General features: G+C 43.2%; 1 protein-coding gene across 1 annotated transcript in view; it reads left to right on the plus strand.

Moving 5' to 3' along the window:
- The first annotated feature begins 1,167 nt into the window (after positions 1-1,167).
- The window catches only part of LOC121858693 (RNA-binding motif protein, X-linked-like-3), a 167,190-nt gene continuing 141,098 nt past the window's right edge, over positions 1,168-27,259 (plus strand). The window contains exon 1 of the mRNA XM_042355273.1: positions 1,168-1,365. The gene's annotated coding sequence lies outside the window, so the exon portion shown is untranslated. The remainder of the gene's footprint in view (positions 1,366-27,259) is intronic.

Raw genomic sequence — 27,259 nt, forward strand, 5'->3', positions numbered from 1 at the left:
CACAAAAGTGATCGACGGAGCAATTATGATAATTCTAATTAAATTGCATACAAGTGTTGCGCTGTCAGCTTGGATTTAAATATTGTTATTATTTGAGCTTGTCCATTCATGCCAACGAAACTCTGTCAGGCTATGAAATATTAATCCTAGAATAATATAATTAGCATGTAAATAGTCTACAAAGCGCATACAGTATAAATTATTAGTAAGGGAAATGGGATCTCTTTACATAATGTCAGGTAAAGCGCAATGGCCTAGTCGTCCTGTAGTACAGAATCCAAACCGTGTCCTTCAACACACACACACATTCTGTCAATAAACACTGCTATTATTATTATTATTATTATTATTATTATTATTATACACAAACAAATAGATATACAAACCCCGTTTTTATTATCCACGTTGGAGCGCGTGTTTGTGAATACAAGTGATGGATCAGCGATAAATACAATGTCATTTAATACTACACCCACCCTCCCCCCTCTCTCTCTCTCGTAGCCGTTCCAGCAACATGGGCGGTGTAATGGGCGTGAGGGAGGATATAATACTGGTAGGGGTGCGGGCGTCACACATCACGAACTCTCCCTCCCTCAACCCACACCCAAATACTGTACACCTCGCCCACTACGCCCACACCTCCTCCTCCCTCTCCCCCTTCCTTGTACACACACACACACACCCAACAAACGTTACCTCGGGTTAAAAATTCTCTTTCTTGATTCTGTAGTTTTTTTCTCTTTCCTCTGTTCCCCTTTTAATTTTTTGCAATTTCTTCTGACTTGTGTTTTACAAGCAAAAGATTCTCAATGTTTGAAAGGCGCATTTTTTGTCTACTCTATATTTTTTCAATAAAGTTTGGGTTAAGAAATCTTCCTTCTCTGTTTCATTTCCACTATTCCTTCTTCCCATTCGTTATATTGGTCTCCATAATTCCAAAAGATTTTTCACATTCCTCAATGTCAAGATTACCGTCTTGTATTCTCTCCCCGAAGAAAAGTTTATCAATAATACCAATGATTCCCACCCGGTCAGTTTTTGGCGGGAGAGCAGGTGATTGGATGGCGGCTCGTCCAATAGGCGGGTGGGAGAGAGGCGGTGGGGGTTAATGGTGAATGCAGGAAAGTTGGTGGTGGAGGAGTTGGTGGTTCAGTGTGGCAGGAGATACAGTATGTGGCGGTTGTGGTGGGCTCGTGTAGCAAAACGTGACCCACTGGAGTGAAATAAGGTGTTCTAACCCCTTTATCTTGATTTTTTTTAGTGGAGCCGAGTTCTATTACCTCATAGTGGCGATATATATAAAAGCGGTGTTTTTTTTTTAATTACAGTAGCGGTGTCGTCCTGCTCTCTCCATATATTCAACAAGTGAGTTAACATGTATTTTTTTTTTCTGATTTTGTCAATGATGAATATTTTAATATTTATGAATCTATGCTTTTGTTTATATAATATTATTGTACACCTCTACCATGTGTTGTTGAATGACAGTTACGTTGTTAAATGGTTTTATTTTAATATTGCAAAGTTAATTACTTGTTAATTATGAATGTGTTATTCTTGACGTGAATTAATAATAGACTAACTAGGTGTTAATTATAGTTATATTATTGTTGTATATTTAAAATTATACCATAAACAACAGTGTGTTCAGTATACATTGATTATTATTGACTTTCAATTATACTTTCTGACATTAACAAGCACTTACTATTAATAGAAGTAATGAGATAGAAGCAAGAAGATAATACTGAACTGGATAATGAGTTCATAAAGCTCGAGTGAATGACAGTTAAGGCACATTACCCCGAGTGAATGACAGTTAAGGCACATTACCCCGAGTGTTGATGAGGGGAGGCGGTATACGAGATAACCTTCCCTGGGGGGGGGGGGGGTAATCTCAAGCCCTCGTACGGTAAATATTTCTGCTAACTGAAGATGTATTACTGTACCTAAATCCTTAAGGTAAAAACCCCCAAATTAACCTTACAAATTACGATTGAGATTCTACCTTAATTGCTATGTGAATGTTTTTAGTTTATGATAGAGCCTCGGTAATTTTGATCAGTTGTGAGGAAGATACGAGTTAGTTATTCGCTCTAGAACTGTTTTTTTTTTAATTTCCTGGTACAGTACAGTACTATTACAGGATAAGACCTTCATTAAGACTTATGTTCATCTGTGTGTATTTACCTGCATGGGAAGGTGTTTGTGTAATAGGTATGGTTGTGTTTGTGTATGTATCTGTGTATGTGGATGTTAATTTGTGTGCGTGTCTGCCTGTGTATATCTTATGTGTATTGTATAGGTATTTACCACCAGTATATAACGTGTTTGCGTGTGTGACTGTATGTAAATGTGATTGCCAATTATTATATGTATGTATATATGTCCGGTAATATAGCCCCATCAGCTTGGTGTGTGTGTGTGTGTGTGTGTGTGTGTGTGTGTGTGTGTGTGTGTGAGAAGGTCGTTTATTGTATGTACAGGCTGTATCATCCTCGACCCTCTAGCTAAAACTGATGGCTGACAGGATCTGCTTCTATAACACCTGTTAGGTTTACCTGTAGGAATATAAACTGTGACACGACCTATTTTCACTTACCGGGGTTAACCTGACGTGAAATAACTACTATAACGGAAAATTAACCTTACCAAACTCAACCTTAACTATAGTAATTTAACCGGACGGAACTTAATCTTAGGTTAACCTGACGTAAGATAAAATTTTACTTGAGGGAAATTATCCTAACTTAATTTAAAATAAACTAACAGCCTATTCTAACCTAACCTAACCTAATCCAACCCAACCCAACCAACCTAACCTCATCCAAACTAACAACCAATAATCACTAGGTTTGGTTGCCACTTAAACCAGCAACCATTACGAATTAATTTCCAATCCTACTAGTAAGATTCGCTAATCCATGGTGGGTCGGCAACACCCTCACGCTGACGTTACAATGTTATTACCACTCTTCAATAACTGAGGTCTTTAAAGCACATAGCAAGATAAGTAATTACACTAGTCGACTACGTTCTGACTAATCTCTTGATGATTAGTCTTGTATATTAATGAGTTTCCTGTTTTATATACATACAGGTAGATAGATAGATAAGTCCGAATAAAAAATAAACAGGAGATTGCAAGGAGTACACGTAGAGTATTGGAAAGACAATGCTTTTCAAAATAACATACTGCTCTCTCAGAAAATATTGACCCCAGTGATATGTTTGTGTACACTCTTGGAATATTTTGTATACTCGCTGCTGGTGGTGGTGTGGCTTGCCGTCTTTATTAGTGGTACAGATTAATTATTAATAGAGAATGGTGTGTGAGTTTTTGATAAAGAACATCTCGTTATAACAATAAGAATAAAGATACTACTAATAATAATAGAAATAATGTTAATAGTAATAATATTAATATAAATAATAATATACCACTATAATAATATTAAAGAGAAAGAGTAAGTTTACTTTAATAAAATCAGTATAATTAAGATCGAGAAATAGTAATAATAATAATAACACACACACACACACACATCACACACATCACACACACACACACACACACACACACACACACACACACACACAACACATCACAACACACACATCACACACACACACACACACACACACACACACACACACACACATCACAACACACACACACACACACATCACATCCCAACACACGCACCCTGATTGCCTCTCACACACCCTGTGCTTGGGAGGCAGGCAAGGGTAACGCTAATAACGGACACAATGTACAGATGTAGGTCAATAAAGATGGAGGGAGGGAGGGAGGGAGGGAGGGAGGGGAAGGAGGGAACACATCTACCTCAATAAAGAAGGAAAAAAATAGAGGATACAAACCTGAACCAATAAAGATGGAATGAGAGGAGGGAGCGTGTTGTGTTGTGTTGTGTTGCGTTGTGTTGTGTTGCGTTGTGTTGTGTTGCGTTGTGTTGCGTTGTGTTGTGTTGTGTTGCGTTGTGTATCTCTCCTTCACAGTCTTACACCTTCCAACGATCATTTTTTTATCGTATTTGTTGGATTTTTTTCTCGATGGTTCATTGAAATTACGATACAATGGATGGATTTTCAAAGGTACTTACGGTATTATTTTTTTTATCGTAACCTGATTTACTTAGACACGAAGATATATTTTCAAAGATACGTCAGTTTTTGTTATATATATATCCAGGCTGGAGATGTTAAATCGTATCTTTTACATTATAACCTACGGCACGAAGATGAATTATGAATTTATCGTAAGTTAATTTCTACGCTCGTAAGTTGTGCCACGACTCATAAAATACCGGTGTAAATATAGACTATAATCCTAATCTACCCTTAAGTAACATGAGCCTTCTTGTAAAGTACGTGATGCCAGACAGTGCTATAAAAAAGGTGTCCAGAGGATTTTGTCCAGGGTATTTTGTCCAGGGGATTTTGTCCAGGGGATTTTGTCCACGATTGTACCTTCATGCAAAGTTTCACGACGATTGGCTCAGGAAGGATAGAATGACGTGTGATTGTTAGAGAGAAAGAGGAATAAGCAAGTAATTATTGGCCAAAAATACGCGACCTTGACACATTAAGATAAAATAGGAGGAAAGATAAAGATGAAAGATGAGAGTAGGAGGGAGTGAGAGTGGAGGAGGGGGAGGGGTATAAGAGGAGGATTGAAGAAGAGGAAGAGAGGAGGATGAGAGGGAGGGAGAAGAATTGAAGGTAAAGATAAATACGAAGGGAAGGAAGAGTAAAGATTGACTATAATAAAGTAGGAAGAGAAAGAGGAGGAAAGATAAGAGCAAGAGTGAGTGAGTGAGAGTGAGGGAGAGAGAGAGAGAGGACCTGGTCTAACACAGCCTCGTAAAATGTAATGACCACCTAACTCTCTTCGGCTCTCCTGTACCTTACTACAGATACCACGCCCACTGCACCCACCCTGTGCCAGCCCCCACCACGCCTACCGCCCACCACACCCACTCTCCATCGCCCACTGCACCTAACCTCTGCCGGCCCCCACCACGCCTACTGTCGCCCTACCATACCCACTGCACCCAACCTCTGCCCCCCCACACCCACCGCCCACCACACCCTCTCCATCGCCCACTGCACCCACCCTCTGCCGGCTCCCATCACGCCCACTGCACACTCCTCTGCCGCTCACCACCCACCCCCAGCCGGCCACCACGCCCACCTTCTGCCGGCCATCACAGCCCACCACACCCACCGCCCACTGCACCCATTCTCTGCTGGCCACCACACCAACCCTCCACTGCTCGTCACACCCACCACCCTACACTCATTGCCCAACGCTCACAATCTCCATCCACATCCACCATCCACACCCACACAATCGTTCTTTCACCCACACCCACCTCACCCAATCCACTCACCCAAACACCACATCCACCCACCCACTCCGGCCCGCTCACTCCCACCCGCCCGCCCGCATCCTCCAACCACCACACCCAATCCACTCACTCAAGCACTACACCCAATCCACTCACTCAAGCACCACACCCAATCCACTCACCACCCCACCCACCTCCATCCCCGCCCACCTCCCACCCGCCCACCGCCTTTAAGTGCAAATTCCCACATATTCCTAAGTTAAATATTCCCCGCCACTGGAGATGTGAGAACGCATCGTCTGTTTCCCGGCCTCACTCCGCCGATTTGCGAGAGTTGCCGAGTTCAACCGATTATTCCAATGCACCCGTGAGTATTTTTGAGCGTGTGTGGAGGGCTAGGAGCATTTCTGAGCATGTTTTGGAATGCTTTGAGTATTTTTGAGCGTGTGTGGACGGTCGTGAGCGTTTTTGAGCGTGTGTGGAAGACTAGGAGCATTTCTGAGCATTTGTGAACATCCGTAAACATTTCTGAGCATATGTAGACGTCTGTGAGCATTTCTGAGTATGTGCGGTCATCTGTGTGTATCTCTGAGCATTTATGAGTTCCTATTAGCTATCCTGCCACGGCTCAGCATTATCCAATCACGTTTCAACACGTCTCAACATGTTATATCTCTACACGTTGGTCCACTATCTTCTGTATCTCATTATTTTTAAGCTCTTCTCTAGACTAAAAGGAGGAGGGGGAGAAGAAGTGGAGGAGGAGGAGGTGGCGGTAAAGAAGGAGAAAGAGGAGGACAAGAAGGAGGTGGTGGTGAAGAATGGGGAAGAGGAGAGGAGGTGGTGGTGGAAGAAAAGAAGGAGGTGGTGATGAAGAAGGAAGAGAGGGAGGAGGTGATGATGAAGAAGGAGCGGGGAGAAGGAGGTGGTGGAAGAGAAGAGAGAAGGAGGAAAAGAAGGAGAGGATGGAGGAAAACTGAGTATGTATTCCACCATTGTGCGTTAACTTTGTCCAGGTGTTTTAAGCTAGCTGCCGGTAGTGGTTTTATAATTAGGTTTAACGGGGTTTTAAGGTTTAATAATTACGTTAAGGGTGGTTTAGGGATGGGTAATTGGTTTAGTACTAAATTGAAAGTGTTTTAGGGTTTAATAATTACATAAAGGGTTGTTTAGGAGATGATGATGGGTTTAGAAATTAGGTTTAACGGGGTTTTAGGGTTTACTAATTACGTTAAGGGTGGTTTAGGGATTGGTAATTGGTTTAGTACTAAGTTGAAAGTGTTTTAGGGTTTAATAATTATGTTAAGGGTGGTTTAGGGTCAGATACGATATTTTCCACTTAGTACTTTATCTTAAGACAAAAAAAGTTTCAACTCAGCTTTGAAACTTGTTAATACGAGGACCTGAAACTTTTTAATACGAGGACGTGAAACTTTTAAACACTGGGGAACTGAAACGTTGAAACACTGGAACCTTGGAACTCTGAAACACTGGGAACCTGAAACTTTGAAACACTGGGATCCTAAAACTTTTATACACTGGGAAACCTGAAACTTTTAAACACTGGGACCTGAAACACTGGGAACCTGAAACTTTGAAACACTAGTACCTGAAACACTGAAACACTGGGAAACCTGAAACTTTTAAACACTAGTACCTGAAACATTGAAACACTGGGAACCTGAAACTTTTAAACACTAGTACCTGAAACACTGAAACACTGGGAACCTGAAACTTTGAAACACTGGGATCCTGAAACTTTTAAACACTGGGAAACCTGAAACTTTTAAACACTAGTACTTGAAACACTGAAACTTTGAAACACCGAAACTTTGAAACACCGAAACTATGAAACACCGAAACTTTGAAACACTGGCAACCTGAAAATCAATACCACTGCTCCTATAATGGCGGACAAAAGACGACGAAGAGGTTACTCGAGAAGCTCAAGTCCTGATGTCTCCTAGTGTTCGTATGGTGAATATTTTGTCGTAAGTTAAAAATACATGAAATATAATGACTCAACTGAAGATTGGACACCCTAAGCTTATTTAATCTAAAGCTTTTGATACCGTAAGTTTATTTCACCTGAAGATTAGAGACGCGAGCTTATTTCACCTTGAGATTAGACATCCTAAGCTTATTTCGACCTGAATATTAGACACCTTAAGCTTATTTCACCTGAAGATTAGACACCCTAAGCTTCAAGTCCAACTCAGAAGTTCATGTGGTTCATCTTCAAGTCCGAATCCGGGTACTACATCACTGTCATGAGTGAGGGGTGAGGGAGGGGGAGAGGGAGGGGATGTTGGGGGGGAGGGGGGGAGGAAGGATGGAAGAGTGAGGAGGGGATGGAGTGGGTGAATTTGGAGGAGGAGGAGAAGGAAGAGAGTGAAGGAGAAATGAGGAAATGGACTTGGAAAATGTGAGAGAGGAGGAGAAAAGGGTCAAAAAAACAAACAGGTATTTCCAACTGTTTTCTGCCTGGCATCATGACCCTCCCTCCCTCCCTCCCTCCCTCCCTCTCTCCCTCTCTCCCTCTCTCCCTCACTCCTATATTGATCATGGCGTCTTCTCTCCTTCTCCCTCCCTCTTTTCTTTTTCTTCCCTTCTGCTTCCTCATTTATATCTTATTTTATTTTTATTATTTTTTTCGATTTAAAATTTATCAAATTTTTTCAGTGTCTTTTTGTGATTTTTTTTTAATGTTTATTTTATTTATTTTGTTATGAATTTCACCAGTGTTTATCTCTTCTATCTTCTCCTCCTCTTTCGCCATCCTCCTCCTTCTTCTTCTTCTTCCTTCCCCATCCTCCTCCTCCTCCTTCGCCATCATCCCCCTCCTTCGACAGCCTCCTCATCCTTCTCCTTCGCCATCCTCCTGTTCCTTCTTCGCCACCATTCTCCTCCTCTTCCTCCCCTTAACCTTCCCCCATCACCTCATTCTTTTACTCCTTCCCCTTCCCTCCTACTCCTTCCCCTTCCATCCTCTCCCTTCCCCTTCCTCCTCCTTCCCCCCTTCCTCCTCCTCCCCTTCCTTCCTCCTTCCTCCCCTTCCTTCCTTCCTCCTCCTCCTTCCTTCCTCCCTCCTCCTCCTCCTTCCCTCCTCCTCCTTCCTTCCCTCCTCCTCCTCCCTCCTCCTTCTCTTCCTCCCCCTCCTTCCTTCCTCCTTCCTTCCTCCTCCTCCTCCTTCCCTTCCCCCTTCCCTCCTCCTCCTCCTCCTCCTCCTTCCCTTCCTCCTTTCTCCCCCTTCCCTCCTTCCTCCTTCCTCCTTCCTCCTCTTCCTCCTTCCTCCTTCCTCCTTCCCTTCCTCCTTCCTCTTCCCTCCTCCTCCTCCTCTTGTACAATCATCAAGTGGTTCGTGCGCGACATATTGATCTTCCTTCCGTCCGTCGCCAATATTTATTCCGCCTCAAAGAAAATTTTTACCAAAGACGATGATTATTTAATGGAAGGAGTTAGAAGACCAGGTGGACAAAGAGCGTGGGTGGGACACAGGGCGTGAGGTAGGACACACAGGGCGTAAGGGGAGGGACACAGGGGGTGGGGAGAGGGACACAGGGGTGGGGAGAGGGACACAGGGGTGGGGAGAGAGACACGGGGTGGGGGAGGGACACAGGGGTGGGGAGAGAGACACAGGGGTGGGGAGAGGGACAGGGGGTGGGGAGAGAGACACAGGGGGTGGGGAGAGGGACACAGGGGTGGGGAGAGAGACAGGGGTGGGGAGGGACACAGGGGTTGGGAGAGGGACACAGGGGGTGGGGAGAGAGACACAGGGGGTGGGGAGGCAACATGTACTTTGCATAATCAGTTCATAAATAATTTGCTTAAAACAAGAACGGGGTGTGTGGTGTGGGTAGTGGTGGTGTGTGGTGGTGGTGTGTGGTAGTGGGTGGTCTAGGTGTGTAGTGGCGGTGTAGGTGTGGTAGTGGCGGTGTAGGTGTGTAGGTGTAGGTGTGGTGGTCAGTGTGTGATGGCTGTTGGTATGGTGGCAATAATAATAATAATAATAATTAACGGTTTATTGAAAGTTCTGCAGCCCGAAGGCTGAAAATATACATTGCATAAAGACATACATGTTGGTGGTTTAACAAAAAGCTTCATTAGAGAAAGTAAAGGAACATACAGTGAACATACAGATTAATGTAGGTGTTGAACAGCAAAAACGTGGTGTAGTAATTCCCTCACCGATGGTGTTATGAGGGGCCTCACGTGGTGTAGTAATTCCCTCACAGATGGTGTTATGAGGGGCCTCACATGGTGTAGTAATTCCCTCACAGATGGTATTATGAGGGGCCTCACGTGGTGTAGTAACTCCTTCACATATGGTGTTATGAGGGGCCTCACGTGGTGTAGTAATTCCCTCACAGATGGTGTTATATGAGTGAGGTGTGGTTCCAGGCCTTCCTATCGTAGACGGATTAACACATCGCTGGTAGTTGGGTCTCACGGGCCGTTATCACTGGGTACCTGGGACCTCACTGTGTGAAAGGTCAACTTGGGTACCACTGTTACTGCTGAGTTGTTCTCACTGACTTAAGCACTGTTCACCACTGTTCACCTCTGTTTAACACTGGTTCCATTTCTTTCCTAAATGAAATAGTAACTTCTGGCGTGAACTTGTTGATATTCCGGTGGGGAGTAGGGTTCAGGGGAGGGAGTTGGTATGGGCCAACATAACAGTTGACCTGGCTGCTCTGAGAGGAGCGCCAGGTACGTCTTGACCCTTCGGTGGTCAAGGATGGTGGCGGTGTAGGTGTGGTAGTGGTGTAGGTGTGTGGTGGTGGTGTAGGTGTGGTGTGTAGGTGTGGTAGGTGGTGTAGGTGTGGGTAGTGGTGGGTAGGTGTGGGTAGTGGTGGGTGGGTAGTGGGTGGGTGTAGGTGGGTGGGTGGGTGGTGTAGGTGGTAGTGGTGGTGCAGGTGTGGTGGTGTGTGTGTGTGAGGTGGGTAGGGTGTGGTAGCAGGTGTAGGTGTGTAGTGGTGTGTGTAGGGAGGGTTAGGTGGTGTGTGTGTGGTGTAGGGTGTGGTGGTGGTGTAGGTGGGGTGGTAGGTGTGGGTAGTGGTGGGTAGGTGGGGTAGTGGTATTAGGTGTAGTGGGTAGGTGTGGGTAGTGGTGGTGTAGGTGTGGTAGTGGTGGTGAAGGTGGGTAGTGGTGGTGAAGGTGGTAGTGGTAGTAGGTGTGGTAGTGGTGGTAGGTGGGTAGTGGGTGGCTTAGGTGTGGTAGTGGTGGTGTAGGTGTGGTAGTGGTGGTGTAGGTGGGGTGGTGATGGTGTAGGTGTGGAAAGTTGTACTGTGGTGGTGGTGGTGGTAATAGGGGTGGTAGGAAGAGTGGTAATAATAGCTAGAATGATGGGAATGGTGGTAGTAGTGGTAGGAATGGTGGTTGTGAAGGTGCTGGTTGAAATGTATAACTACCGTGTCACCGATGGCTTCCAAAATCATTAATATATCTTTATTTCTCTCTCAATCTGTCTATCTGTCTCTCTCAATCTGTCTATCTGTCTCTCTCTTTGTCTATCTGTCTCTCTCTCTCCTGTAGCATTTCATCTCACCATAGTCTCCTCCCTCTCTCTCCCCCCCCCCGAAAAAAACGCGATTTCTCTTTAAAACGTCGACATGTGAATTTTTAGATATATCGTGAGATTAACTCCAACACAGAATATTTAAAACGCATTTGGAGAGACGGGAAAAAAATCGGGATTTTTTTTCTGTTGGAGGGGGGGCGGGGATTTTTGGGGGTGGGCGGGGATTTTTTGGGGGAGGAAGAGGGGCGGGTTTTTGGAGGGGGCGTGTGCTTATAGAAAGTGTTCTAAATGGTAGTTAGTGGTGATTGGTTGTGTTGGTGTGAGTTCTTCTGGGGTCCAATCTGTCCCGAATCTTGGGGATTAGGGAGTAGGTCAGATGGAGGCTAATCTTTCTGGAGGTAATCTAATCTCACCTAATCTAATCTAATCTAACTTAAACTAATTTAACCTCGTATATAACCTAATCTAACTTAACCTTTCCAGTTAAGTTGTAAAAAAAATAATCGTACGAGTCTTTGAGAATTCGGACTATCGTTATCGTCATTGTCATCTTATTAAGTCATCATCATTATCATCATCGCTCGTCATTATCATCAACATCGCTCGTCATTATCATATTCACATTCCTTATCAATTTTACTACGAAGGATTTAACACACATTTAACTTACACAGATTTAAATTTAACAAAAGCAAATAAAAACTAATAATTTTTATGAATTCCTAAACATTGACGTCATGGCGAAGTTTCTCACACTATTGGCTGACAGGATCGAGTGAGAGACGATGGGCTATGACGCCATAAAAAAGATCCTCTCACACTGCTGGATGAAGATATCCAATCAGAGGCGAGCTGTGACGTCATAGCACATTCTCTCACATTATTGGCTAACGATATCTAATCAGAGAAGGGTACGTCATGAAGTGGTTGACGAACGCTTATTGTAACTTTGTAACATGTTCGATAATTTATCTTTTGACTCACTTATATTTGAAAATAATTCCTAAAATACTAAGATATCAACAGGTTTTATTATCGACCAATCCGAGATGAGGTGTGACGTCATGAAAAGTTGACGAACACTTCATAATGTCGGGATGATTAATGTTGGCGCGGCACAGCTGGGCAGACGCGCCTCTCGCCATCCATCACTCATATGTTTACAAAAACACAAACACAGCCATTCATTCCTCTAACTCTGTTTTGAAAGTCTCCCGCGTGAAAAATAAAGTGTTTAGCATTATGTATACGTAGTTATTGTTATTATTATTATTTTTATTAGTGTTATTATTATTAGATTATTATTATTATTATTATTATTATTAGTGTTATTATTATAATTATTATTATTATTATTATTATTATTATTATTAGATTATTATTATTATTATTATTATTATTATTATTATTATTAGATTATTATTATTATTATTATTATCATTATTATTATTATTATTATTATTATTATTATTATTATTATTATTAGATTATTATTATTATTATTATTATTATTATTATTATTATTATTATTATTAGATTATTATTATTATTATTATTATTATTATTATTATTATTATTATTATTGTTATTATTATTATTATTGTTATTATTATTATTATTATTATTATTATTATTATTATTATTATTATTGTTATTATTATTATTATTGTTATTATTATTATTATTATTATTATTATTATTATTATTATTATTATTATTATTATATGCAGCTCTCATTATATTCTAACATCCAGAAATACAAACTTTTATTCATATGTTTTCACCATAATATAATACACTTTGGTACGACTCCAAGATTTTGTACTTTTATTTCACATTTTGCTCATCATCATTCATATAACCATCGTCTGCTAATGAATAATGAAGAATGAGGTTTATTCATAATGCTCTGGAGGCTCATACAGCGCCTCTACCTCATTAGTCTACCTCGTTATTGTGTAGTAATTAGTGGTAGTGGAGGCCATTATTATTATATCTGTAGGTGTAAAGTTGTATTGAAATTGACTCCCACTTTTTTTTAGGTAACTTTAGAGGATTAATTGTGTACAGAGATGATGTTTATTATTATTATTATTATTATTATTATTGTTATTATTATTATTATTATTATTATTATTATTATTATTATTATTGTTATTATTATTATTATTATTATTATTGTTATTATTGTTATTATTATTATTGTTATTATTATTGTTGTTATTATTGTTATTGTTATTATTATTGTTGTCATTATTATTATTGTTATTATTATTATTATTATTATTGTTGTTATTATTGTTATTATTATTATTATTATTATTATTATTGTTATTATTATTATTATTATTATTATTATTATTGTTATTATTATTGTTGTTATTATTGTTATTATTATTATTATTGTTATTATTATTATTGTTATTATTATTGTTGTTATTATTGTTATTATTATTATTATTATTATTATTATTATTATTGTTATTATTATTATTATTGTTGTTATTATTGTTATTATTATTATTATTATTATTATTATTATTGTTATTATTATTATTATTATTGTTGTTATTATTGTTATTATTATTATTATTATTATTATTATTATTATTGTTATTATTATTATTATTATTGTTGTTATTATTGTTATTATTATTATTATTATTATTATTATTATTATTATTATTGTTATTATTTTTATTATTATTGTTGTTATTATTGTTATTATTACTGTTGTTGTTCTGTGATTTACTATGAAAGGGCGAGATATTTTGTGTTATTGTATCAGATCTCTCTCTCTCTCTCTCTCTCTCTCTCTCTCTCTCTCTCTCTCTCTCTCTCTCTCTCGCTCTCACTTATCTATTTAAGAAACGATTTCTTCTCTTTATCTTTCTATCTCTGCCTTTGTCTCTTTGTCTGTCTGCTTATCTGTCTCTGCCTGTCTCTCTCTGTCTGTCTCTGTCTCCACCTCGCCGTCACCAGGGGCTGAGGTATGAATCATTTAGTAGTCGACTCACGGATAAAATTTTGTCATGAACTATTTATTATTATTTTTTTTACCTTGATCGAAGAAGTTACTAGTTGTGCTCATGAGACCCTGTCCTGTTGGGCCCCTTTCTCAGCCTGCCCCAATCCTCTTAGGTCCCAGGTTCATTAGGCCCCATTCCTATTAGGCCCCATACCTATAAGACCCTAGTTCTATTAGGCCCCAGTTCTATTAGGCCCCAGTCCTATTAAGCCCCAATCCTACCAACCAGTTCCTAGTTCTACCAGGGTCAAATCCTATAGGGCTCGAGTCCTATTAGGTCGGTCTAATCCTAGTCTAACCTAATCCAACCTTCAGGATTAGGGTCCAGTTATAATGCTGCCCCAGTCTTAAGATGGTTAGGTTAGGTTATGTAGGTCAGGTTAGGTTGTGCGAAGTTAGGATAGATTGGGCTACCTGTGGAGTTTTGTCCGAGTTGGATTTTGTCCGGATTAAAATATTGTCCGGGTTTAAACTTTTGTCTAGGTTAGGTTTTTTTTGGTCCGACTTAGATGGTGTTTTTATCTTCTTTTTTATTTTTTTCGTTTATTTGTATTATATTTTTTTTCGTTTTATTTCTTTTTTCTTCGTTTATTTTCGTTTTTTCCGTTTTTCCTTCGTTTTTCTCCACTTTTATCGTTGTGTTTTCCTCCGTGTTGTGTATCGATCAGCATCAGTGGTTGTGAGAGAAGGCCGCCATATCCGGTATAGTTTAACCTGACAACAATGGAAGTTTCTTAAGAGATGCTCACATTTGTAACGGTGGTGGTAAAGGTCACTGTCTGGTAGTACTGTCCACCCGTCACTGGTAGTACTCTCCACCTGTCACTGTCTGGTAGTACTGTCCACCTGTCACTGTCTGGTAGTACTGTCCACCTGTCACTGTCTGGTAGTACTGTCCACCTGTCACTGTCTGGTGGTACTGTCCACCCGTCACTGGTATTTGCTCACTCACCTGTCGTTGTCTGGTAGTACATACTTATGCTTTATACCGTGCTATCCACCTGTCACTGTCTGTTAGTACTGTCCACCGTCACCCAATCTGGTAGTATCCACCGTCACTTGTCTGGTATGCTGTCACCTGTCACTTGTGGTGCCTTTATTCACTCATCACTGTCTGGTAGTACTGTGCATACCCGTGACTGTCTGGTAAGAAGTACTATCCCACCATGTGACTGTCTGGTGTAGTACTGTCCACCCATCACTGTCTAGTAATACTGTCCACTCATCACTGTCTGGTAGTACTGTCCACCTGTCACTGTCTGGTAGTACTGTCCACCTGTCACTGTCTGGTAGTATTGTCCACCCATCACTGTCTGGTAAAACTGTCCACCTGTCTCACTGTCTGGTAGTACTGTCCACCTGTCACTTGTCTGGTACTATTGTCCACTCATCACTGTCTGGTAGTACTGTCCACCCGTGACTGTCTGGTAGTACTGTCCACCCATCACTGTCTGGTAATACTGTCCACTTGTCACTGTCTGGTACTATTGTCCACTCATCACTGTCTGGTAGTACTGTCCACCCGTGACTGTCTGGTAATACTGTCCACCTGTCACTGTCTGGTAGTACTGTCCACCTGTCTCACTGTCTGGTAGTACTGTCCATTCACCACACTATCCTCTCCTCTCCCCTATAACACTGTCCTCCACTGGCCCGTCACTTCCCTACAAGTACTGTTGCATTAGGTACTCACTGACCCAATACACGCCAGGGTGCCCAGCTGACCCACCCCGGCGCCCTGGTCTTTACGACACTGTCCTGAATCATCAGAAATTGGCCTCTTCAGGGAGTGGTGAGAGCATGGACCTGGTCGAAGGCCCTGGGGAGCTGGTGGAGAGCCCTGAGGAGCTGGTGGGGGGCCCTATCTAGCTGGTGGAGGGCCCTATCCAGGGGATGGAGGGCCCTACCCAGCTGGTGGTGGGCCCTATCCAGCTGCTGGTGGAAGGCTCTATCCAGCTAGTGGTGAAGAGTCCTATCCAGCTGGTGGAAGGCCCTATCCAGCTGGTGGAGGTCCTGACCAGGTGGTGGAGGGCCCTGGCCAGGTGGTGGACAACAGCTTGGGTTAACGGTAAGTGTAATGTCTCACGCAGTCAGAGGAGGTAGATGATGGTGGGGTGGAGGAGTGTGGCGATGGTCTCAGTTCACGGAAGGTCGTTGAAATGTTGGGTCGATTCGCGGTCAAGGGTCAAGAGAGTCGCGGTCAAGGGTCAAGAGAGTCGCGGTCAAGGGTCAAGAGTCAGGGTCAAGGGTCAAAAGAGTCAGGGTCAGGGGTCAAGAGTCATGTTTAACCTTTCATGACGTATCGAGTCCATTAAGCCAGTTACTATGGGTGGTTAATTACGTAGGCTCAGGTCAAGTTAGTTAGGTTAGTTAAGGTCAGGTCAGTTAGGTTAGCTAAGGTCAGGTTAGTTAGTTTAGTTTAGGTTAGTTAAGGTCAGGTCAGTTAGATTAGTTCAGGTCAGGTCGGGTCAGGTCAGGTTAGGTTTGTTAGGCTAAGTCAGAAATTCCCTATAAGGTTCATTTCTCAGTAACTTAACAATCTTTTCTTCACTTCACCTAACTCACATCGAAACACACGCTGCATCTGGGCCCCAACGAAACACACACGCTGCATCTGGGCCCCAACGAGAAACACATACGCTGCATCTGGGCTAACTTGGCTATACGCTATCCTGGGCTAACGAGACACATACGTTGCATCTGGGACCCCAACAGAAACACACACGCTGCATCTGGGCCCCAACGAGAAACACATACGTGCATCTGGGCCCCAACAAGCTACCTCACATCTGGGCCCCAAGAAACACATACGCTGCATCTGAGCACAACGAGACATACGCTGCATCTGGGCTAGCAAGAAACACATACGCTGCATCTGGAGCACAACAGAGACTACGCTGCATCTGGGCCCCAACAGCTTTACATACGTTGCATCTGGGCTGGCAGAAACACATACGCTGCATCTGGGCTAACGAAAACACATACGCTGCATCTGGGCTGGCAGAACCCACATACGCTGCATCCTGGGCCCCAGCAAACACATACGCTGCATCTGGGCCCCAACAGAAACACATACGCGCATCTGGGCCCCAGCAAGAAACACATACGCTGCATCTGGGCTAACAGAGACACATACGTTGCATCTGGGCCCTAACAGTACATACCTTTGCATCACAGGCTAACGAAACACCTCCCCTGCATCTGGGCCCCTAACGAAACACATACGCTGCATCTGGGCCCCAACGAGAAACACATACGCTGCATCTGGGCCCCAACAGAAACACATACGCTGCATCTGGAGCACAACGAAAACACATACGTATCTGGGCCCCAACGAGAAGCCAGGTTTATTCATAATGTTTATTCTGTACGAAATTTATTCAGAAAGTCAATGTACTGTGGAAGATGAAGTAGAAAGTTTCATCCTGTAATTTTTTTTTAAGGTTCAGAGAAAGTTTTTTTTTGTAGAGTTCATTCAAGGAAGAGAAAGTAAGTGAACAAACTTTTTTTATGTATTTATTTATTTTTTTCCTGTTGGCTATTGTGTAGTGTGAGAGAGAGAGTTGGTTTTCGTGCTTTTGCTTTCTTGCTTTCTTTCTTTCTTTCTTTCCTTCTTTTCTCTTCTCTTTTTTTCATTTTCTTCTGTTACTTTCGTCTTGCTTCTTCTCTTCTCACTCTGTCTTCCCCTTCTTGTTCCTCTCTCATCTTTTCCAACTCTTTCTTCTTCCTCTTCCTCTCTTTCTACACGCGTTTTCCTTCCCTTCTTATTTCTTCACCTCGCTCGCATCTTCCTCTTTTCTTCATATTCTTCTCCTTACTTTATCATCTATGCCTCCTCCTTTCCCTTCCTTGTTATCTTTCTCCCTTCCCTCTTATCTCTTCCGTGTTTATCTACTTCCTTTACTTACTCTCATGTAAACATCATGGGTTCGTTAAGTTCCGCTAGGTGGCAGCACGGTTAATGTAGGTCCAGCCTCAAGGAATTATTATTATTATTATTATTATTATTATTATTATTATTATTATTATTATTATTATTATTATTATTATTATTATTATTGTTGTTGTTGTTGTTGTTGTTGTTGTTGTTGTTGTTGTTGTTGTTTTACAGATACAACTACAAGTACTATTGAGATATTTTACCTGTGTTTTCCGGCAGCCAATTTTACCAGAGGCCCGCGTCTCTGTGTGTGTGTGTGTGTGTGTGTTCTTCGCCTTACCTCTCCTCCTTATTTACTGGTCAAGTTCTGAAGCCTTTGTTGTCGTCAGGGGTTACCAGATGTATGATGATTGTCCAGGGTGCCTTGTTTAGTGTACGATGACGTTTGCTTGGTACACTTGTAATAGTTACCAGATGAACGATAACTTGTGTGTATGGGTTGATAGGTTGCCAGGGGTTCGATGCTTGTTATATACAATTGATGGGTTATATTGGGTCACGATGCTCATTATTGATTATTGATCTTTAATTGTGGGTTGCCAGAGGTAGTTACGGTGGTTGTTGGAGATGTAAAGTTGCCAGATGAAGGATATATGTTATGTTGCCAGATGAAGAATACTTGGTATATGTTATGTTGTCAGATGAAGGATATGTGTTATGTTGCCAGATGAAGAATACTTGGTATATGTTATGTTGTCAGATGAAGGATATGTGTTATGTTGCCAGATGAAGGATATGTGTTATGTTGCCAGATGAAGGATATGTGTTATATTGTTGCAGATGAGAATACTTGGTATATGTTATGTTGCCAGATGAAGGATATGTGTTATGTTGCCAGATGAAGGATATGTGTTATGTTACTTAGATGGAAAGGATATGTGTTATGTTGCCAGATGAAGGATACTTGGTATATGTTATGTTGCAGATGGAGGATATGTTATGTTGCCAGATGAAGGATATGTTATATTTGCCAGATGAAGGATATGTGTTATGTTGCCAGATGAAGGATATGTGTTATGTTGCCAGATGAAGGATATGTGTTATGTTGCCAGATGAAGGATATGTGTTATGTTGCCAGATGAAGGATATGTGTTATGTTGCCAGATGAAAGAGGTGATGAGGGTAGGTCTCTAGGTTGGATGTGCTGAGTTATAAGTCTCAAGAGTGTTTCAAGTCCCATTGTTCTTCCTCCTAACCACCAAATTGCTCAGTTTATGTTCAATTTTTTGGGGCTAGATATAACCAGCTTGTCTTTTTAACCTCCCTCTGTGACCTAGCGTTGTTGTTAGGTGTGTGTGTGTGTGTGTGTGTGTGTGTGTGTGTGTGTGTGTGTGTGTGGCTTTATCTTGGTATGTACGTGGCAACACTATCACATCCCCTATAGAGGTGGCAACATTGGCAGTCTGGTGGCACCTTAGGAAGGACACCTGAAGAAGGCGTCGACGGGGAGCGAGGAACACCTTGTTAATTTACCCAGGTGTTTATTTTTAGAGTCACAAGACGCGGCAATATTATCGGCAGGTGTAATCATCCGGCGAGAGGAGGGGTGAGGGAGGGTAGGGAGGGTGAGGGAGGGTGGGGGTATGGTGAGGGAGGGAGGGGTGGGGGGTATGGGGGGGGAGGGAGGGATGGGGGTATGGTGGAGGGAGTGGGAGGGATGGGGGGTATGGTGAGGAGGAGGGGTGGGGGGTAAGTTGGGGAGGGAGGGCTGGGGGTATGGTGAGGGAGGGAGGGATAGGGGTATGGTGATGAAAGGTGGGGGCATGGTGATGGAGGAGGGGTGAGAGGGGTGATGTAGGAGGGTGAAGAGGTGTAGGAGGGGCAGAGGGTGATGGAGGAGGGGTGAGGGGGGTGATGTAGGAGGGGTGAGGAGGTGTAGGAGGGGTGAGGGGTGATGTAGAGGGTGAGGGGGGGGTGATGTAGGAGGGGTGAGGGAGGGCAGGAGGGGTGAGGGTAAGTGTGAGTAGATATACAGGAGGGATGAGGGTGAGGGAAGATGAGGGGAGTGCTGGTAGGTGAGGGAGTGGAGTGGACGGTAGTAAGGGTGGTAAGAGGAGGGAGAAGTGAGAGGGGGCATGGGTGAGGGTGGAGATGGGGTGGTAAGAGGGGAGTGGAGGAGGATAGGTGGAGTAGGTGTGGATGGGGAGATATAGAGAGTGACCTGTTAAATTTAATTCTCTCTCTCTCTCTCTCTCTCTCTCGGGGGAATAAACAAAATCGCCCTTAAATCAAACCTCAACACTGTAGCTTACTGTTATGTTCTCCATCAGTATGTCAGTCCGTCCGTGCGTCAGTCCGTCCGTCCGTGCGTCAGTCCGTCCTTCTGTGAGTCCGTCCTTGCGTTCTCAATATGGTTTCCGCTCGATAATTATCCAATGAGTTAATCGCGTGATCTCTGTTTGGGTATTAAGGTATAATGTTATAAGTACTTGTATGGGATTATCGGTCTTGTTGCTAGCGGGAGTGATTATAGTGTTATAGTCATTAATAGGTTGTGGGAGGGAGGGAGAGGCTTGACTACATACATACATACATACATACATACATACATACACACACCAGACCTTATCCTCACGTAGACCCTAAGTTAATAGCTTCCAATCCTCCTCTTTTATAATCCTGGTGTTGAAGGTTACAATTGGAATCCTTTAAGACGTGGGTAACGGTTGGTGGTAGTGAGGATAGTGGTGTTGGTGGTAGTGGTTGTGGTGGTGATGGTGGTAGTAGTGGTAGAGATGTGGGTGGTGGTGATTGTAGTGGTTGTGGTGGTGATGGTAGTGGTTGTGGTGGTGATGGTGGTAGTAGTGGTAGAGATGTGGGTGGTGGTGATTGTAGTGGTTGTGGTGGTGGTGGTAGTGGTTGTGGTGGTGATGGTGGTAGTAGTGGTAGAGATGTGGGTGGTGGTGATTGTAGTGGTTGTGGTGGTGATGGTGGTTGTGGTGGTGATGGTGGTAGTTGTGGTGGTAATGGCGGTAGTTGTGGTGGTGATGGTGAAGTTGTAGAGATGTGGGTGGTGGTGATTGTAGTGGTTGTGGTGAGATGGTAGTGGTTGTGGTGGTGATGGTGGTAGTAGTGGCAGAGATGTGGTGGTGGTGATTGCAGTGGTTGTGGTGGTGATTGCGGTCAGGTGATGGTAGTGGTTGTAGATGGTGGTAGTAGTGGTAGAGATGTGGGTGGTGGTGGGGGGTGTTGTGATGGTAGTTGTGTTGGTGTTGGTTTGTGATGATGGTGGTGGTGGTGATTGTAGTGGTTGTGGTGGTGATGGTAGTGGCTGTGGTGGTGATGGTGGTGAAGTTGTGGTGGTAATGTGGTGGTAGTTGTGGTGGTGATGGTGGTAGTTGTGGTGGTAGAGTGATAGTCAATTGTTACTTGCATCTCATTGACAAAATCACGGGTGGTGGCAGTGTTGAAGGGCCTCCTCATGCCACTGATAGAGAGGGAGAGGGGTGTTCGAGAGGGAGAGAGAGGGTGTTCGAGAGGGAGGGGCGTTCGAGAGGGAGAGGAGAGGGGTGTTCGAGAGGGAGGGAGAGGGTGTTCGAGAGGGGAGGGAGGTTAAGGGAGGGGTATGCAAGATCTGAGAGTGGGGAAGGATGTGGGAGAAGAAAAAGGGAGGAGGCAGAGAAGGAGTGGAAGAGGGGAGGAAGAAGGAGATGAAGTGGGATAAATTTTGGGGAGGAAAAGGAAGTGGGAGAGAAAGTAAGAAGGAAGGGAAGGAAAGAGAGGGGGAAGGAAGGGGAAGTGAAAGAGAGGGGGGAAGGAAGGGAAGTGAAAGAGAGAGAGGGAGGGGAGGGGCGAGAGAGAGAGAGAGAGAGAGAGAGAGAGAGAGAGAGAGAGAGAGAGAGAGAGAGAGAGGGAGGAGGGGAGAGCAGTAAGAGAGAGGCATGCAGCTCCATCTCCAAGATCTGGGTGAAGGGGGAGGGGAGAAGGGGAGAGGAGAAGAGGGGTGGGGAGGGAGAGGGGAGAAGGGGAGGGGAGAGGGAAGAAGGTAAAAAATCAATGTGTTGCTCTGGCAGGTTGAGACAGCAGGCTGTGACAGTCACCTCATTAGCTCCACACCCACGCTGTTTGGACCCTGGGAATAATGGACCCCAGGCCTAGCGGACCCCAGGCCTAATGGACCCCAAGCTTAACGGACCCCTGGCTTAGGTGATACCAGGCACAATGAACCTGAGGCCTAGTGGACCATAGATCTCGTGGACCATAGGCCTAACGGACCCTAGGCCTAATAGACCCCAAATTTAATGGGCCCCAACCCTAGTGGAGCTCAGGGTTAATGGGACCTAGGCATATTAGACCCTATTCTAAGCTAGCACCACCCTATCAACACCACCCTATCAACACCACCCCATCAACACCACCCTATCAACACCACCCCATCAACACCACCCCATCAACACCACCCATCAACACCACCCCCATCAACACCACCCTATCAATACCACTCCATCACCACTCCATCAATACTACCCCATCAACACCACCCCATCAATACCACCCCATCAACACCACCACATCAACACCACCCCATCAACACCTCACCCCCATCAATACCACCCCATCAACACCACACCCCATCAACACCACCCCATCAACACCACACCCTTATCAACACCACCCCATCAACACTCACTTTACACCTCTCTATGTGAAGTTAATGGGAGTTCTTATGTCATGCCACTTCTCTCTCTCTCTCTCTCTCTCTCTCTCTTGTGTTACAGATGTTATCATTATAAATTGGGACCAGGAACTTAACAAAGACTGTACTCTAAGTTTGTCCCCAGACAGGTGTTAAGATGACTTCACCTACCTTGGGGAGGGGGTCACAGTCAAGATTTAGCGCCATTTTGGAAGTTATTTTTACTATGGTAGCCTAAAGTCGTCTAGTTATGTTAAGTCATATTTTAAAGGATTTTTTTTTTACTTACGATTTTTTGTGTGTGAGAATTTGTATGCGTATTTGTTTTTGTTTTTTTGTAATTCAGGGATATGTTTTTTTGTGTTTTTTGTGTTTTTGTTTGTTTTTGTGTTTTTTTTATCCCTTTTCGAAGTTGTATCGAAGGTGATCATGTGACAAAGATTATTAGACTTATCTGCATTTTTTCATGTATATATTTCTTGCTGTACACTTCTTTTAAACGAGTGATTGGAAGTAGAAAATAAATATTGCATTTTTCCGCATCTCAAGTCGTGTCTGACTCCATTCACGACCACAATGATGGTACCCCAGGCTGGTTTTTTTTTTTTGCGTCTGCTTCCTGAGAGTTGATTCAAGTTTCGTAAGACTCCACATTTCTATTTGGCAACCTCAGTTACTTGTTGATTGGTTAATATTCCTTCTGGGTGTTTTGTTCCGGACACTGTGATTGGTCAACTGAAAAAATTAAACAAATACACGTAACTTGTGATTGGTTAATATCTCTTCTGGGTGTTTTGTTCCGGACACTGTGATTGGTCAACTGAAAAAATCATAAACAAACACACGTAACTTGTGATTGGTTAATATCTCTTCTGGGTGTTTTGTTCCGGACACTGTGATTGGTCAACTGAAAAAATTAAACAAATACACGTAACTTGTTGATTGGTTAATACTCCTTCTGACTGTTTTGTTCCGGACACTGTGATTGGTCAACTGAAAAAATCATAAACAAAAACACGTAACTTGTGATTGGTTAATATCTCTTCTGGGTGTTTTGTTCCGGACACTGTGATTGGCCTACTGAAGAAAAAAAATCACAACACATACACATCCAAAACTCTCTCTGGCGGCATCTTACTGAACTAAACTTGCGATCATCTTACGAACTCTTAGTGAATCATCCATTACCAAGGCCTTAGGTTGTGATCTCTTAGCGGAGTGACCATTAGTTAAGTCCAGTTCTGTACATGTGATAGAGTAGTGCCCCAAAAGACGTGCTTGTACACTTTGGCTAACTCTCCTTTTAGTGTTCTGCAGTACAAACTTTATAAATATACACACACACACTTGTTTCTCTCTCTCTGGGTACGTGAGGAGGTGTGTGTGTGTGTGTGTGTGTGTGTGTGTGTGTGTGTGGCGGCAGGCGGCTCCTCCTTCTGCACCTCTTCAGACATTCACAATAAATTGGCCCTCCTTGGCATATCCTGGAGACCAATTACAGTTCTGAGAGTGTGGTAGAAGGCACGGGGGAATGAGGAGAGAGCTGAGGGCCTGTGTGTGTCGCTCGAGACTTCTGCTTAGGTTAAATCCTATTAAGGTTTAAAGTTAGGAGGTTCTTCCCCTGGCTGGGCCTCCCTCAGGTGTTGCGGGTCCTTAAGGCAGTGCATTGTGGCGCCTCATTATCGACGCACACACACACACACACACACACACACACACACACACACACACTGTTCTTATGACTTGACCCCTTCAGTAAAATAACTTAACACCGTGAGTATAATGACGTAAAATCGTGAGTACAATGACTTAACCCCGTGAGTACAATAACATAACTCCTTGAGTACTTTAACTAAACCCCTTGAGTATAATGACTTAACCCCTTGAGTACTATAACTTAACCCCTTGTACACGTATCATCTACCATCACCTGTCTGAAGTAATTAACACAAGGTGGACCTGTGTCCTGCCCCTCCCCCGGTGTGCGTCACGGGCCAGCAGGAGGGGGGAGTGAAGGGTTAAAATAGGGGGAGTAGGGAGGAGGGGGGGGTAGTGGGGAGAGGGTGGTAGTGGTGGTGAAGAGGGGTAAGAGAGGAGGAGGAAGGAGGAGGTGATGAGGGAGGGTAGGTGGCTGGGGGAGAGGAGAGAGAGGGTGGGAGGGAGGGAGGGAGGAATATATGTTATGGAAGTGAGAGAATGGAGGGGGGGGTGGAAGGAGGCAGGAGGGAGTTGGAGGGGCGTTGTCCAAGATGTCTCTGCCTCACGACCCTTAATGAGGATGTGTGTGTGTGGGGGGGAGGGGCAAGAATGGGAGGAAGGAGGAGTGGAAGGGCAGAGGAAGAAGACTGGGAGGAAGGGAGAAGAAAGAGGAGGAAGAAGTAGTGGGAAGAGTAAGAGGAGAAGGTGACATGCTCATGACAGATACTTCAGCGTTTAATATGGCTGCTGAGAGGTAGTGAGAGGTTAGAGAGAGGGAGGGAGAGGTGAGAGGGAGGGAGGGAGTGGTGAGAAACAAGGGAGGGAGAGCTGAGATATTAGGGTGAGAGGTGTTTATATATATGTATATTACAACAGTTAGAATGATTGAACGATATCCAATCAACTGATGAAGGGTGTGTGTGTGTGTGTGTGTGTGTGTGTGTGTGTTCGCTTTTGATTCCGGTCACCGTTCGAGTTAGCGGGAAAAAGTGCTTATACATACATATATTCATACATACATACATACATACATACATACATACATACATACATACATACATTCATACATTACATTCTTCCTTAAGATATAGTACCTATCTTTAATTCCACCTGGATAAAAATTAATCACACGGAACTTTAAGAATTCCAGTCAACATAACCAGATGCTAAATATCGTCTTAACAACGAAGAAACTATCATAAGACCGGCTGAGAATATTTTGACCTTCATTATACACTAAGGTTCCATTTATGATAACAATGGACTAACTCATTTTGACCATCTTTTGAGAATTACCGTAAGTTTATGTTTATTTTTTTCCTCGTAAGGGAAGACAATAATAAGTACTGGAACAATGTAAGGATTCACCCCTCCCATCTCTCTCCTCCCCTCTCTCGTCCCCTCTCCCTCCCCTTCCCTTCCCTCTCCCTCCCCCCCACCATCCCCCGCCGCCTTTCACCTTGCTTTTTTCACCTGATGATTAAACACACTAACGCTACCTACCTGGTGAGGGGGTGGTTAGGTTGTAGGTGTGTGTGTGTGTGTGTGCTTAAAGTAGGCGACTCATGTATACGTATGCACATCTCTTTGCTTGCCCTAATGGATTTCTGATAAAACACACACACACACACACACACGACAACACAACACACTCTCACACACACACACACACGACAACACAACACACTCACACACACACACACACACACACACACACGACAACACAACACACTCACCCATTGTGTTTAACAGGCCAACCATAACACACACACACACACACACACACACAGTTGTTTTATACTATAAGTGAATTCAGTGTTATTTAAGTTTTAATCGAATTAAATCGGCGTAATTACTTTTAATCTAAGTTAAATCGGCGTTATCTAAGTTTTAATGTAGGTTAAATCGGTGTTAATTAAGTTTTCATCTAAGTTAAATCGGGGAATTCGTGTCTCCAGATTACACTCAGAGAAATCTCACCATGTAATCTAAAGTTCAATTCACGGTAAATCTGTAAATCGGTCTCTCTAAAAAATACGCTTCTCTTAATCATTCGTTCATTAAATAACGCAAAAAAAAAAAATACGCAACTAAAACGATGATTTTTTTTGTTATCGTACGCAATACATGATCGTACACAAGAGATCATGTTATCGTTTAGGATCTAATTATCGTACATCTGTCAGTCTGTCACCTTATAATAAACACAAAGACATAAACAATAAAACATTCATAAACAAATAAACAATGGAGTATCAGATATAATAACAATTTACAAAGAGAGATAGAGATAGTTTTTAATGACTCATCATACGTCTGGCAGTACTGTGGAGGGGGCGGTAGGGAGGAGGGAGGGAGGGAAGGGAGGACCCCGAAGTGTTGCCAATAATTTTGTACCAAATTATCGTACAGGGTTGAGTGTTGTTGTTGTTGTGAGGGTGGTGAGTGTGTTAATTTTCACCCCACGTTTGACTTAGTATTTTGTTAACGATGACTAATTAGGAGACTTCCGCTGGCAACTCGTGGTCTACTGTACATTTATGTATGTATGTATGTATGTATGTATGTGTATTTGTATGCATAAGCACTTTTTTCCTGCTAACTCGAACGGTGACCGGAATAAAAAACGCGCGCACACACACACACACACCCACACACACACACACACACACACACCCTTCATCAGTTGATTGGATATCGTTCAATCATTCTAACTGTTGTAATATACATTTATATAAACACCTCTCACCCTAATATCTCCCCTCTCCCTCCCTCTCACCTCTCCCTCCCTCTCACCTCTCCCTCCCTCTCACCTCTCCCTCCCTCCCTCTCACCTCTCACTACCTCTCACCTCTCCCTCCCTCTCTCACCTCTCCCCCTCTCATCTCTCACTACCTCTCACCTCTCCCTCCCTCCCTCCCCACCTCTCTCCCTCCCTCTCACCTCTCCCTCCATCTCAATTCCTCCCTCCCTCTCACCTCTCCCTCTCATCTCTCACTACCTCTCACCTCTCCCTCCCTCTCACCTCCTCCCTTGTCTCTCTATCTCTCCCTCCCCTTGT

This window comes from Homarus americanus, unplaced genomic scaffold, assembly GCF_018991925.1.
Source record: "Homarus americanus isolate GMGI-L3 unplaced genomic scaffold, GMGI_Hamer_2.0 scaffold74, whole genome shotgun sequence".
Lineage (NCBI taxonomy): Eukaryota > Metazoa > Arthropoda > Malacostraca > Decapoda > Nephropidae > Homarus > Homarus americanus.